The sequence below is a fragment of the Ambystoma mexicanum genome, chromosome 3q (assembly GCF_040938575.1).
Source record: "Ambystoma mexicanum isolate Mex_15411 chromosome 3q, UKY_AmexF1_1, whole genome shotgun sequence".
NCBI classification, from domain to species: domain Eukaryota; kingdom Metazoa; phylum Chordata; class Amphibia; order Caudata; family Ambystomatidae; genus Ambystoma; species Ambystoma mexicanum.
In genome coordinates this window covers 669,018,884-669,033,246 of record NC_090926.1, presented here as the reverse complement: position 1 = coordinate 669,033,246, position 14,363 = coordinate 669,018,884, and the positions used below count along the sequence as shown (strand labels likewise).

Genomic DNA, 14,363 nt, shown 5'->3' with positions numbered 1-14,363 from the left:
ACCCACAACCCCCGCCATATGAGTCACATCTGCCAGGTGTGACCCAGGGAGTTCAGGTGGGCCACCTGTCATGGGGGAGGTGGCCCCTTGATTTAAAATCATCCCCAGGAGGACTAGAAACACATTGGTCTATCCCCAGATATGGGGAGTGCCAGTAATTATAGGTGCCGGGGCCGGTGGGGCATATGGCCCATGGGGGGTGGAAGCAACAGTGTTCAATGCGCTCCCCTAACAAGGTGAATACCAGCAAAGAGGCCCGGGCTGCAGCGGTAACCGGTGCTGAGCGGAGCACTTCTACACCTAATGAAGGATTAGATTGTTGTTCCCCGGGTGCTCCGCTTGCATCAGCAGCATTTCTTTTTCTTTTAAGAGTAAAGGGACCCTTGCGTCGGCACACGAGAGGTACCTTACTCTATTTGTTTCCCTTTCTCCTGGTCTTGATGTGCTCTTGCGCCGGGGATCTGATTCTTTTTTTTCCTATTTGGGATCCCCAGCATGGTGTGACAGCAGGGATCCTTTCCTTAATCAGCCCCCCTACTGGGGGTAATCCCAGAACATAGGATTTATGATAGAGTATTGAAAAGAAAGTTTGGCACAGGAGGACTGCAGAAGAGTCCGTATATGTGACTCACTATGCCCTGGCCCATGCAACATTGCGGAGGGAAAGCCATGATTGGGGAATTTACTGATCCATCTCTTGGCCAGTCCTTCTCTGAAACTATGAATACCCACATGACTGTTTATAGGGGTGCATCAAGTTAATTTGATGAAAGCTTCTCAACATGGCATCTTTCATTCATCCACATTCAAAGGTCTTTTTAGTGAGAACATGCACAAACACCTGCATGTGATAATATTTTATAATTGCAATTCCCTAAAGTTTTGTTGGGGTACTGTTATTGATAAATGGTTATGTCCCTTTTATGGGGCACTACACCTCCAGCATTATGAAAGCTATTGAAAATATAATATATTGGGCCAAAGGCATGTAGAAGGATTTGATTGTATTGATAGGAGGACATTTTAACGCCCCTTGTGGAAATTTGGTGGATGATAACTTAAAGAATTTAGTCTGGGACAGTAGCCTACCTCCTGCTGGCTCAATGAAACTGGTAGGCAATAACGCGTGCTATCTTTCGCTTCATGTTTTGCCTGCAAATGGATTGATTATGCTGAACGAAAGAACAAGTGGGGACATTCACGGGTCAATAACTTGGAAGTAAGGCACTAAGGAATCTCACCTCAGCTCTTTTCTTGTCTCTAGATCCTCCTTTTTAGATGCTCAAAAGCTCCTCTCAGTGATAATGTTATCTTAAAGTTATACTTTACTTTAAAACATTAAGATGAATTGCCTGGGGACGTTAAGGTCGGAGGAAGCACAGTGAATAAAAGTGTTCCTATATTCGCTGGACTAATAAGAACATAAGGCACTAAATACGAATATTTCTAGAGCCCTGTGTAATACAGTATGCCCTCTAGCAGAATGCACGTTTAGAAGAAATGCAAAATTGGATTTATACTTTGACTAGGAAATTCGCTCCTTCTGGCGCATTCATGATGGGTAGATCAGCTGATAGGAAACATGCTAACAACTGTGATGCTGCAACTGCGCTAATTAAGTGTGCATTAAGAAAGGACATAAAAGGCACATTATTAAGACATTCTGAGGAATTGTCTGTGGCAGGATCTTTGAATAAGGGGTACAGGTCTTCCTACCGAGCTTGGCTGATCATATATTGCCAGTCAATTGGGACAGCTGATTGGCAGGCTTTATTACGAGTATTGGTTGCTAACGATAGCAGAACATTTTGGAATACCTATGGGAAGACTCGTAATCCTATGCAGAGTGTCCAGATAAATCCAATTAATAGAGCAATTGGGCGCTGGTATATACAACTGTTATAAAGAGTACAGGTTCACTGTGATTTTTTATGATAATTATGAACCTTTACGTTTGCAGATTGATGAGACCAATCTTGCTTCTCGGCTTACATGTCTTAAAAATTACAGAGCTCCTGGCCTCACAAATGCCAACATTAAGTCCAATAGTGATATTTGGTTGGCGTTATTGCATAATATTTTTGGGAAAGTCCTTCCTAAGAATGTAATTCCTGCCTCTTGCCAAAAGTCTATCATTGTTCCTATCAATAAAAAAGGCAGCAAAAAAGCTAAGCGATTACAGACTACTGGCTATACTAGATGTGCCTGGCAAGTTATTTGTGTCCTTACTGCATGAAGAACTGTACAAGTGGGAAACACAAAAGGAAGAGTTAGATTTGTTACAAGCCGGTTTCAGAAAGCAGCGGTCCAAGAGTCCACAATATTGCCATCTTGAAAAAGTTGATAGCTAGATCAGAGAAAGGCATGTGCATGACTCTTCATGTTGCCACTTTGGACTACAGCACTGCCTTCAACAGTTTCAACATAAATAGACAATCTCAGTGATGATTTGTTTAGATAGCCAAGGAACTCTGTCAGAACCCATTCATACTAACATTGGTCTTAGAGAAGGCTGCATCCTAGTGCCTTTGCTTTTTAATGTTTATATATCAGATGTGTCTGCTTTTTTGTCTCAGGTAAATGCTATCTCCCGTGATAGCAGAGAAACATGTGCAGTGGCATAACTGGGGTATGCATGCAGGCATGAAAAGTTTGCTCAACAAATTATTGACATACTCTAAGGCCAAGGTTTTACAGGAAAACACCTCAAAAACTAGAACCATGTTATTTCACAAAAGTAGGCTCTATAAAACTGTGACCTGGAATATTCAGCATACAAAAATTGAGAGATGAGAATGCTAAATATTTGGGGACTATGATATTAGTGAAACAAATGGCCGGCCATAAAAGATTTAGATCATAGGCAAACCATCTTTTCTAAAAAATTAGGTTTTTCATATCAAGGCTTATTTCTAATCAATAGACAAAGATTTATACTGGGCCTTTTATTTGGGGTTGAGACCCAACCATTTTGTGTCACTGCAAAGTTTTCTGTCTTGCAATGGAAATTCCTGACTGTGTCTGCCTCGCAGTGTTGTTATCTGCGTGATTTAGCTTCAGTTGGGCATTACCTCCATCAAAGTGCTGGCTAAGTTAAAGATTCTATTATTTGACATAAAACAGATTTTGCAAATTTGTAGCAGATATCTTAAGCACTGTGGATTGCCCCTTAATAAGATCATTGACACATTGTTTGGGAATGCAAATATAATATAAACAAAACGATGAGTTTTAAATACCCTGTGATATTCAAAGTTTTGAGGAAAGAATGTATTGACAAAGTAAAGAGATGAGATGATGCTGCTCATTTAGAAGCGTGTGCAAGACGCAAAGACATCCAAGAAGAAATTGGGTCTCATTATCGGTCTGCCAGTCGGGAAGTAACAAGCCAGTGTTACCGGCACTGGTATTACCGCTGCTGGAAATACCAGCAATCCCCCCATGGAGTCCTATTGGTATCCATTGAATGGGGATTAACCTACCCTTATTGGCACTCAGAATCTGCTGGTAATTCCGACAGACTGCGTGCCAGTAACGGTAATTCCGTTTGATGGTATCCCCCCGGATTTACCAGCGGCATACCACCAAACCCATAATGAGGGCCATTATAATATTTGATGAAGTTTCCATCTTAAAATTAAGAAGAATATATTTACTCTTGCCAATGAACTGTCTTCCCTTCTTATCAGTATTGGGTCCTAGGCTCAAGAGCATGTAAGAATCTTGGCTTTGTTGGATCCTAAAAGGCAATGGGACTCATTACAACCCTGGCGGTAGCCGTGCCTGTCTACAGGCACGGCTGCTGCCGGAGTTGCATTTTTTCCGGCCCCTGGCAATGGGGACGTACTTGGCCATTCCGACCTTGGTGGACCCTGTATGTCCCCATTGCCAGGGGCCGGAACCTTTACTCTCCATTTCCATTGAGCCCCATAGGTCGGATGCATTTATAACGGTGCCGGTGCATCCAACATGCTGTGCTCGCAGGTGCCGCTCTGCCCGCCAGGTCCGACCTGGTGGGCAGAAATGCACTCGCGAGCACAACTCGTAGTTTGCCGGTCCGGGAACTACAGTACCGGCAAGCTTACTGGTACCGTAGTTCCCGGACCGGCAAACTTATAATGAGGCCCAATCTTTCCATTAAGTCAATTAGGCAATTACTCACCTCGTGCAATGCATTTGAAGACTTGTACATTAGATTTGTATGCCACGTTTGTGCCTTTAATTACAGACATTAGAACCAATTCATTTTGGTTTGTGAGTAGCCATCAAATATCATTCTTGATCATGTTAACCAAGTTGTGGCAAGAGGTTCAAGATACTTACCTTAGTGCCAAGGACGAGTATACTCGTCCTTTTTACATAGACTTCAATAATAGCCTGGCACTTAAGGGGTTAAATGTGTGTGGGGGGGGGGGGCAAGGACATTTTCTTATTTACATAATGACACTTTAAAGCATGTTATACTAAGGAAATTGAAAATGTTTTTTTTAATGCTGTAATGTAATATTTTATAAATGGGTTGTTTTGTAATTAATAAGTTGTGTGAACTGTTTGTTAAACTGAAACACACATGATACAAAAAAGAATACTCTATTTGCTTCACCTTAATTTCAAGCATGGACAAATACATTGTCCTGTTGCTTTCCTGTGTGACAGTGTTTTTTTTCAAACTGCATATCTTCGTTTGTGCTGAATGAAACTACTGGCATGGATTTTTTTGGATAGATGTATTGGTTTCATGAGTAGACTCTTGAATTTTGGGGGGTTCTGAAATCTTCCATTTCAGTTCTCCGACTATCAAACAGAGGGTTGGTGCAAGGATTTATGCGGCATGATAATTGGGGCAGATTTGACGTTTTCCGAGCAAAAATGCTTCACTTCTGTGCCCTTCCACTGGCGACGCCCTACGGAGATACCTCATTTGCCTTACAATAGAACTGATCAAGGCTCAAACTTAGCGCAATAACCTTGCTTGTTGTCTTTTATTCCGAGGCCCATTTTATTTTACAGGCACAGAAATTGTCATTTTAGTTTAGAATCTAGGCTGATAAGCTACTTTCCCCATAAGAAGCCTTTTCCTAATTAGGGCCCTGCCTATTGCTGACCTGTCTCTCCGAGTTTACTCTGAATGGTCAGACCGATAATCAGACACTATTGCAAAAACGAATTACTGTGGAAGACACAGCCGTTTTTAGCGAGTTCAATCATCGCATTTAGCCGCTATAGCTTATGCACGGGCTAGTGCTGTGTGTCTGTGTGTTGCACATGCAAATGCCGTAGACATAATTTAAGGGTTGCCAGTAGAACTGTACCCCGGGAAGTTTCCATTGCTATCTCCTAGACCCCCTCCCGCTTTTCTCAACTTTTATATGTGCTGTTCCCTGTGCCCCCGACGTCCTTAGAAACAGAGCAATGGGCATTTCTGTGCGCTGCTTCCTCCTGCTGCAGGAGCTATAAAAGCCTTGGGGGCCGACATTCTTTGGCACCATTACTGATGGAAGTGCCATCATCAAGGTGTAATGGTGTGGTCTCCCAAGTAATCCACAAGTAGTACAAAATTAAGTATACCAGTTGCAAGAAAAAACGAGAATTATTAGACTAAAAGAGCTGGGAGAAAAACAGACAACTCGGTGAAACTGAACTGGAAGACCGTTTCTCAACATTATACTTCCGGCCTACAGATTTTAAACAGAAAATTGCAAAAATGAGTATAATTCTAACTTGTTCATTAGCCTCTCGAAATCAAGCACCTAAAGAACGCTATACATGAGAGGGCGCTCGAGAGCCCAAGCAGCCTGACGGTTCCAGAGTGAGCTCAACGCTAGATCCAAAATCCTGCGAAAATCCTGTGGCTCCAGTGTGAGCAGAAGCGTGATTCTAGGTGGCACCTGTCCTGGAAAGTTCGGAGACTGTCCGAAATAACTTGCAGCCTGTTGGGTGGTGGTTCCCGGTCTCTGGCTGCGGTGACAGCTGAAGGCACCAAGGCCTGCAGAGTCCGTCAGCGGCAGCACCAATAATGCAGCATTTGTATTTGTATTTTATTTATTTATAAAGCGCTGCGAGGCCCGCAGGCAACCGGGCGCATAGTCTTGCATACATAGTTACATAGTTACAGTACATTACAGCGAAAGTCAGTGACAGGAAAATTCAGACTCAACCTCCCTCAGTATAGAAACAGAAGCGAGGGAGCAGAGTTCACGTATCGGGCTCATGAATGCTCATGAATACAGTAGTGTACAGACAAGATCAAAAGATAAGCATGAAAGTATACACAATATATAGACATAATCCGAGGGTGGGCAGGAACATAGATGGAACCTACAAGAATGCAAGGCGACCCTAGGTTGGGTAGGCCTTGTATGAAGTGCTTCATAAATTCTGCGTGTGGAGCCAAGATTTGGCTTTATTCCTGAAGGTTTGAAAAGAAGGTTCTGTTCTGATGGGAACAGGAAGGGAGTTCCAGAGCTTCGAGGCTGGGACCGGAAAGCTTACTCCACCGGCTTTTTAGAGTTTGAATCTGGGCAAAATGAGGCTGTGAATTTGTGGCGTTCTGGTAGGTCGTGTGTAGGTACGGAGAGTGTGACAAGTGGAGAGGTAGGGTGGGGCCTTATTGTCCAAGCATTTGTGAGTCAAAGCTAGTGTTGTTAAGGCGATTCTTTGTTTTACAGGGAGCCAGCGTAGATCAGATCTGACATTGGAGATGTGGGAGTGCCTAGGGATATTGAGAGCCTCCCTGATGGCATTGTTCTGGGTTGTTTTCAGCTTGTTGAGGTTGGACTGGCTAGTCCCCAGACAGAGGGCACTGCAGTAGTCGATCTTGGAAATAATGAGAGTTCTTGCCAAGGTGATGCAGTTTTGGTTATTCAGAAAAGGTCTGCAGGCAGTGATAAGTTTACAGGTATAGGCAGATGCCGACCTTACTGCATTCGTTTGTCTGTTCAGTGAGAGAGCAGAGTCCAAATAGAAGCCAAAAGTTTTAGTGTCCTTGGAGACCTTAATGTCATTGCCATCGATGATGAAAGACTTGAAGGCTTGGTCAAGTTATTGAGGCGCTGGGTAGAACCTAGTAATAAGAGTTCCGTCTTATCGTCATTGAGGCAGAGTTCATGTTGTGCCATCCCGGCCTGAATGACCAAGTAGACGTCATTCAAGGATTTGGAATCGACTGTGTGATCACCAGTGATGGGGATGAGTATCTGGGTGTCATCCACATAGCTGGTGTAGGAGACACCCAGATAATCAAGTACATCGAAGAGGGGTTTGGTGAACACGTTATAGAAAGTAGGCGATACACACGAACGTTGAGGTACACCGCAGTGTATCAGAGAGGGGTCCATGGAGGCTGTGGGAGAGAAGACCCGCATGGATCTGTAACTTAGGAAAGAGTGGATCCATGCATTGGCGGAGTCCGAGAAGTGAGCCGCAGATTTAAGATGATGACAGTGTATTTGGTGGTTGACCAAATCAAATGCCGCGGAGAGGTCTAGAAGTAAAAGTAGTGTTGATGAGGAGAGGAAATTACTGACGGGCCCATTGGTCAGTACTCACCCTCGAAAACTAGTAATACAAGATAGCTGCGCCATGCGAGGACAGAGTACAGGATTCACATACTCCAGCAAGGTTCAATAATCAGGACTCAGTAAATTGGCAAAGGGAAGTCCATTTAATGATACATACATCAGTTTATGGAAATCAGCAGCATCCCGAACACCTGCCTTACCCCGACTTAACTGAACTTTAGTCAAACAGCCTCTTTTATGCGCAAAATCCGTCATCATTGACGTCTAATTCTACAAAAAATCATCATGCAATACAATTGGTTGGAAAAGGTAACTTAACTATAGGTGCTATATCTGTATATGGAAATAACGCAAGTGGATTGGATAACTCTTATCGGGTGGGCGTCTACGCCCTTCCCTCTACAACACACGTGATTGACGTCACTACAAGTACGACGTCTCATTGGTTAGTGTGTATAGGACCCTAAATTACATGGTCCCTTGTGATTGGGCAAGTTACACCCCTAAACAAAAATCTCCATTTTAATTAACAGCATGCAGAGTAGACACCCAGGTGCCTAGTGTCCCAAGATTCACCCTTCCTCCCTTCCATCAATCAGTGTTTTAGGGCTATGTGTCAATTAGTTGGCTGGGTATGGCCTCAGATCTGTAGTCTCTTATCAGGAAAAGCTGTGGCACCCTCTGGTTCTGGATGACATCAGGCGGTGGTACATCTTCGCGCCTGTCTGGTCACGTGCTGGTCCACCGTGAATCTGCTTCAGTTTCCAAACTTTTGTGCATTTAATTCTGTGTGCGCTTGGCCACCTGCATGGGCCTCTCTTATCTTGACCTTCAGGGGAGGGTTGGTATTCTCTGTAGTTGGAGTCTCGTGAGCTCATGCTCACCTCCCCTTCTCTGGTTGACCTCGATTTCTCGGCATAAGCCTCTCTTTGTTGAGTTTTGATTCCGCTCCTTCTCTGGTCTTTGCTGGGTTTCTAAACTCAGCCTGTCAGGCCTTTGGCCGCCTGAGCACATTTCTGCTTTCACAAAATGGAGTCACACATGTACATTGTGCAGTATTGAGGTAGATATATGGTTGGCGCTTGCAGTTCTACTCTTCTACTAGGCATTGCAAGCAGTATCGCTTTCTTAGCCTCTTGCATTTCAAGCTTATTTACACACATTCAACAGGGCGGTTGCTTCCATCTTGTCTTATGGCACCATTCTCTTACGTTTTAACAGTGTCTCTCCCCTGCATCCATTATCATTATCCTTGCAGTTACTAGAACTGGCATTCGTGCTTTCAGTAGCCAATTCTGTTTGTTCTCGGGGCTGCTCGGGCCCTTGGTTTATTTTCATTGGCCTTCCATTAAGGCTTTAGGGGTCTCCTCGTGGACCGTGTGCAGGTATTCCTCATTTCGTATCAGTGGCTGGTATGGCTCTCTGATAGGGTATCGTGCTGCCCATGGTTGTCGCGTTATGGCTGCTTCAACCAGTATTGATCTCCTTACGTACAAGAGGCAGAGTCCCAGTGCGGCTCTCTGTTGGTTCATTTGCTCCTCATATGTCACTTACCACGGCGAGTACCTTACTGGCAACTCACAATGGAGGGCAGGGGTGCAGGTCATATCTGGGACCTCCTCTACACTCCCACCTCTGGTCGGTTCATCGACCACTCCTACTTCCTCCTTTATATTCAGTTTCTTTGATTCCTCAGCTTCTTGCTCATCGTCTCCTGGGTTTACACAAGAAGGCGTGAAAGTATGCAATTTTGGTGTCCATATCTTTATCACCCCTTTCAAGCTTCCTGCTGTTCTCACATGCTCATCTTTGTTCCAGGTCATCAACTGGCATTGTCCATTTGGACTGCAGTAAATCCATTTGCCTTCGAACCTTCTTCGTTTCTTGGGATAAGTGAATTTTGTTCCTTCTGGTGCAAATTCACTGGCCTTCACAAAGTCCTTTATCGCCTCATCTGTCAGGTCTCTGGGCTTCCAGCCTGACTCGACATCGACCATAATTTTCATCCCAATGGCCTTCTTTGCTGTTTCCTGGCACTGTGTGATTATTATCTTGATAACACAGACTCCTAACAGCACCACTGTTAGCAAAGCTCCCAGAAACTTGAATATATCTGCCATCCATTGCGGGACCCATGAGAATAGGTTCCCAAACCAGCTGTCATCGTCCACTTCATCTGTCTCATCGGTCATCTGGTTTTTAAGGGTTGTTAACATGTCTATCGCCTTTGTGAGGGTTCCATTTTCTTCGTCGTGTGATGGTATAAAAATGTGCAACATGATTCTCCTATTTTTGCGCAAACACCTCCATCAATTGTGGTGATCATGTCAAGCACATATCTGTTCTGGAGGGTCATCAGTCTGACTGCCCTCAGTTCTTCCTTGATTGCGTTGAACCCTTTTATGGTGGTATTGATGGTCTGCAGTAACTCCCATCTCGTTATCTGCAACCACTTGGCATTTGCACCAACCTGGATGTGCGGCAATAGTATTGTTGTAAATACGGATGAAATCAGGCTAAACAGCCTGTGTTCGTAGGGAATGGCATAAAATGCGTCCTCTGATTGATTTGGTGGAGAAGTAATTCTCTCTCTTCATCCTTGACATTAGATCCACAGACCTCCTTTTCCTCAGGTGAGCATCTGCTTTCGGGAAACTGTCCAAATTCAGTTAATTTCTGGGATCACTAGTGCAGGAACTTGGACCTTTACCAGTGTGCATATGCCTCCCCAGTTCCTTGGTAGTCTTATGTAGGCCTTGGATCCACATGCCCAATAGTGGTCCATCAGGACTGCAGTCCCTTGCGACGTCCCTGGGGCTTTGTATATTCGCCCGCAGTTTTGATTCTCCCCCATTTTCCTCGTGCCATTACTTCTAAAGCACAGTTTCGGATTTTCTAGCAGTACTATTTGCAGGGGGCCTCCTCTGTCTTTGACCCACATTAACTGCTTTACCAATTTTGGCAAGAGTGGTTTACATAGTCTTTGAGAGTTTTCTATGGCTTCTTGGCAGGCTCCAAGGACCATCCAAGCTCGGCAGATTACAACTCCTTCTTCCCAACCGTCGGGGGAAACAACTGATCCCCAGATCTGCATTTGGCCTCGGTTCTTCCATATTTGTTCTTCTTCTGCCGTTTTCCCTGGGACGTTCAGTCTTGAGTTTATTTCCCACCTTATTCCTGATCCTTTGACGTCAGGGTTCTCATATCTGATCAAATGATTCTAGGTGTGCGCCCTGTTTCTTGTTTTGATGTCCTGGACATATCCATCTTTATCAGGGTAGTCCTTTTTTGTTGGCCCATATCAACGAGGTGTCTCTCCCCATGAATTGTCCTCTGGTGTTACACATTGCCACATGTGACATGCATTGTGCTATGGGGACATCTACTTCTACAGCCACAAAGATTTTGGACTTGCCCATGCTGTACGGCAGGAGTGCACAGATGAAAAATTCTCCTTCTGATATCTTCGTCCAACTTCCTTCATGTGCTGGTACCATATGTTGTTTCCAAGATGGGCCGTGCTGTCCAAGTAATCTTTTAACTCGTTATCGGCTTCATATGGACTTCTCTTGATCCTTATCATTTTTCTGTGGTTGGCTATCACTATGTCTCTGAATGCGTCTGTACTGCTCTTTCGTTCAGGCAGACTGTCGGGCGTTATCCTTGGAGGGGCAGGTTTAATTTCCTGCCCTACAGTAATAGGGGGAGGTTTTGCACTTCTTTTCCTTCCCTCCTGCATTCTTTTGTAGACCTCCTCCCACCGCATGTGATTTATCATCCTTCCAACACGTGGTTGTGTCGTAGGCTCGGTAGTTACTTCTGGCGTTGGAGCTGGCATGCTCGCTATCACAGTTGTGGTGGTTGTCTTTCTCAGCTTCTCCTGTAGCTTCTTTGCTCTAAGTATGAGTGGAAACACATACTCAACTACCGCATGTGTTTTCTCAGTGAGTTCTTTTGTGGCATTCTCCGTTCTACTGAGGGATTTTGCTATGCCACCTCTGTTTGGTCCCTCGCTTGGTTCCCTGTTCTCTGGAGCTGTTCGTTCCACAGGTGCCTTTTCTTTTTCAGTTGTTCCGGCCTGGGGTCTCATAGCCATTGACACTTGCCCTTGTTTGTGTGCACTCAGTGTATGGGTGCGTGCTGTGGACAGTGCTATATTATCATTCATTCTGTGCTGACCCTGTCTCCAGCTTTTCTCATCATTCATAACTTCAACCGTGTAACTATCACTACTTATTACATTCAGATTCAGTTTGGTTGCTTTACCATCAGCTTTTCTTGGAACAGGGATGACAATATACGGTCTGGGTGCTTTTGTAGGGCCCAGACGTTCATTACCTGGTGGATGCACAGACATTGGGACGCTTCGTGCACTGATAAAAAATGCAGTTCTAATTGTTAACTATAAAAATACTACAATAATCACAATGCATATACATATGACGGCCTTGAAAGACAGCTTGCAGCATCTCCTTCCAGGGAAACATGGGCGCCCTTCCACTGGTGGCACGACTAATTTACTGTTTTGGGCCCCCATTTCAAATACGTCCACACTCAATAGTTTATTTTTTTCTTATTCTGTTTTCGTCGTTCAAAGTTCAATAAACACTAAAGTGACAAGTGCAGTTCAATGTCCTTCCTCTTACGAGTGATGATGATGATAGTCTCTGAGTATGGAGTACAGTTCCTTTACTAGACTATGGAAAAAGGTTAGACTATCGTTTTCAACACATCATAATTATCCTGTATTTGTATGGCCAGCGTATTCCCAGGGCACTCTTCCAACTCGCCTTGGCCCTGGGGACATACAGGACCTTGTTTGCTGTGACACCATGAAAGGATGGATTCGCTACAAATCACGCAAAATAAAATTTTGAAAAAATAAAAATAGAAGTGAACATATGAGAAGGTAGGAAAAAATAAGAAAAAGGTTAAAAAAAGTAAACACTGCAGTGAAGTTCGTGTCTCTGTTCCTTTCACTTGGTCTTTCGAGGTCGAGTTGGTGAACAGTCTCTATCTCCCCCCTTTACTCCACAACGGAACGATGATGCAAAAGTAGAAAAAATAAGAAAAATAGGAAAAGAAGTTCAAGATGTCGTTGTCCTTGTTTCCGCCTTTTCGGTCCGTTCTACGTTGGAAGCATAAAGAACTGTGTCTTTGTTTCCTTGCTCTGTCCCCGGCTGGGGGATAATGGAAAGTTATATCTTGGATCTCCCCCTTCTAAGGCTCTTCTTAGCAGTGGATGTCCATAATTGCTTCTTAGTTGTGATGCAATAGCCCTCAGGAGCCGATTCAATTGGGCATTTTTTGCTGGATCATTAAGAAAAGTGGGCACATCAATGTTGTGGGGTCTGCCCACTAGTTCTGGAAAGTTTTTAATGAGATGAAAGAAAACACGAAACGCATACCGACTGTCTTCGGGTGTTAATGACATTTGCTCTGACGCTTTGGCTCTTAGGTCACAGGGCTTTCATGCAGTGTGATCAGTCTTTGCCTCCTCGATCTGTCCCTCGCCGAATAGTCTCAAAGGAATCTCCTTAGGAATTCTCGCTGGAAGTTGGACAGTTCCACTTGGAGCATAATGCCATGGAGAAGAGTCTTCATGTGTGGGAAATTGACTGGATCTCTAAGGAAGGTAGCAACATCGACATCAGCAGGCCTTCCCACCATTTCTGTATAGTCTGTGACTAGCCTTATCAGGACGCTGTGGGCTAGCTGCGTGTCTGCAGGGGACAGGGACATTTGCTTTGTTTTGCTGGGCCCTGATCACAAGTCTTTTTGTTGTCATGAACAGGTCTTGCACTTTCCTGCTGCATGGTCTGCTACCACATTGTTCAGTTTACTTCATATTTGATTCAGGATGTGATTATTTCGGGGATCTCTGATGAAAGTCAGGGTATCTGGTTCTCCCGACAAGTTCTGGGCACTCCTTAATTATTCAAAAGAATAAGATGTAGGTAACTTTGTCGATAACTGCTTGAGGCGGGAGCATTAGTCTTTTGTTCACTGTGCTCGGGCAACTTGGCGAAGACCTCTGCAATGACAGTCAGTAGTTGCCTGATTATCTTCTTTTTTTCTGGATCCTGAATATATTCTGTGACACTTGTTTCTCTCCCTATGAGTGAAGGATAGGACAGTACTACTAGCTGAAAATAGGTGAGCACATCCCACTTGAGACTTCTGCTGGGGTGAACCATATGTCTGTGAACAGAGTCTTGATACTGGATGCTTCAGGATACCAGTTTTAGTTTACAAGAGTGTCCTGTTTTTACAGTTTATCAGAGTCTGAGAGTTTGTGTTCAATGCTTTGTGGCTCAACGTGATCAAGCTATCAGTGTCACTGAAGGTTCAGAGTATGCAACTTTTTCCTTTAACCTGCGAGTTCAGCTGCACTTTGCGTTCATTTGAAGGTCTTGTACCTCATTCAGTGCCTGCAGGAGAAGTTGAGTGTACAGCCACAATTTTCACAGCAAGTTCCTTAGTTTGTGTTTTCTGCTTGTGCGTCTTTCTTCCTCACCATAGACCTTGTCTGCACGTGCTGCGGTCCTTCCCCGTTGTCTGTGGAGTCCTCGGCAGTAGATGTAGCAAGAGTGCTCTCTCCTATAAAGGGTTTTATATCGTTCAGGAAGATCCAGGCTCTTCTGCCTTTGAGCTTGACAGCTGACGGGGTGCAGTCCTCTATGATGAACGGGCCATTAAACCTCGGCTCGTCCCATCTTTTTCTTGTGAAATTCTTCACGAGGACGCGATCTCCAGGGAAAACAAGGGGCGTGCATGGGCTGTGAGTTGTGCCTGCATCAGCACTATCTGTTGTGTTTTGAGCCGTGCTGTCGACCTTTCCGC

The 14,363-nt window shown here is 44.4% G+C and overlaps 1 protein-coding gene across 2 annotated transcripts in view; it reads left to right on the top strand.

The window, feature by feature from the left end:
• TEKT3 (tektin 3) overlaps positions 1–14,363 on the top strand; it is a 102,295-nt gene that overhangs the window by 53,495 nt on the left and 34,437 nt on the right. The window lies entirely within an intron of this gene.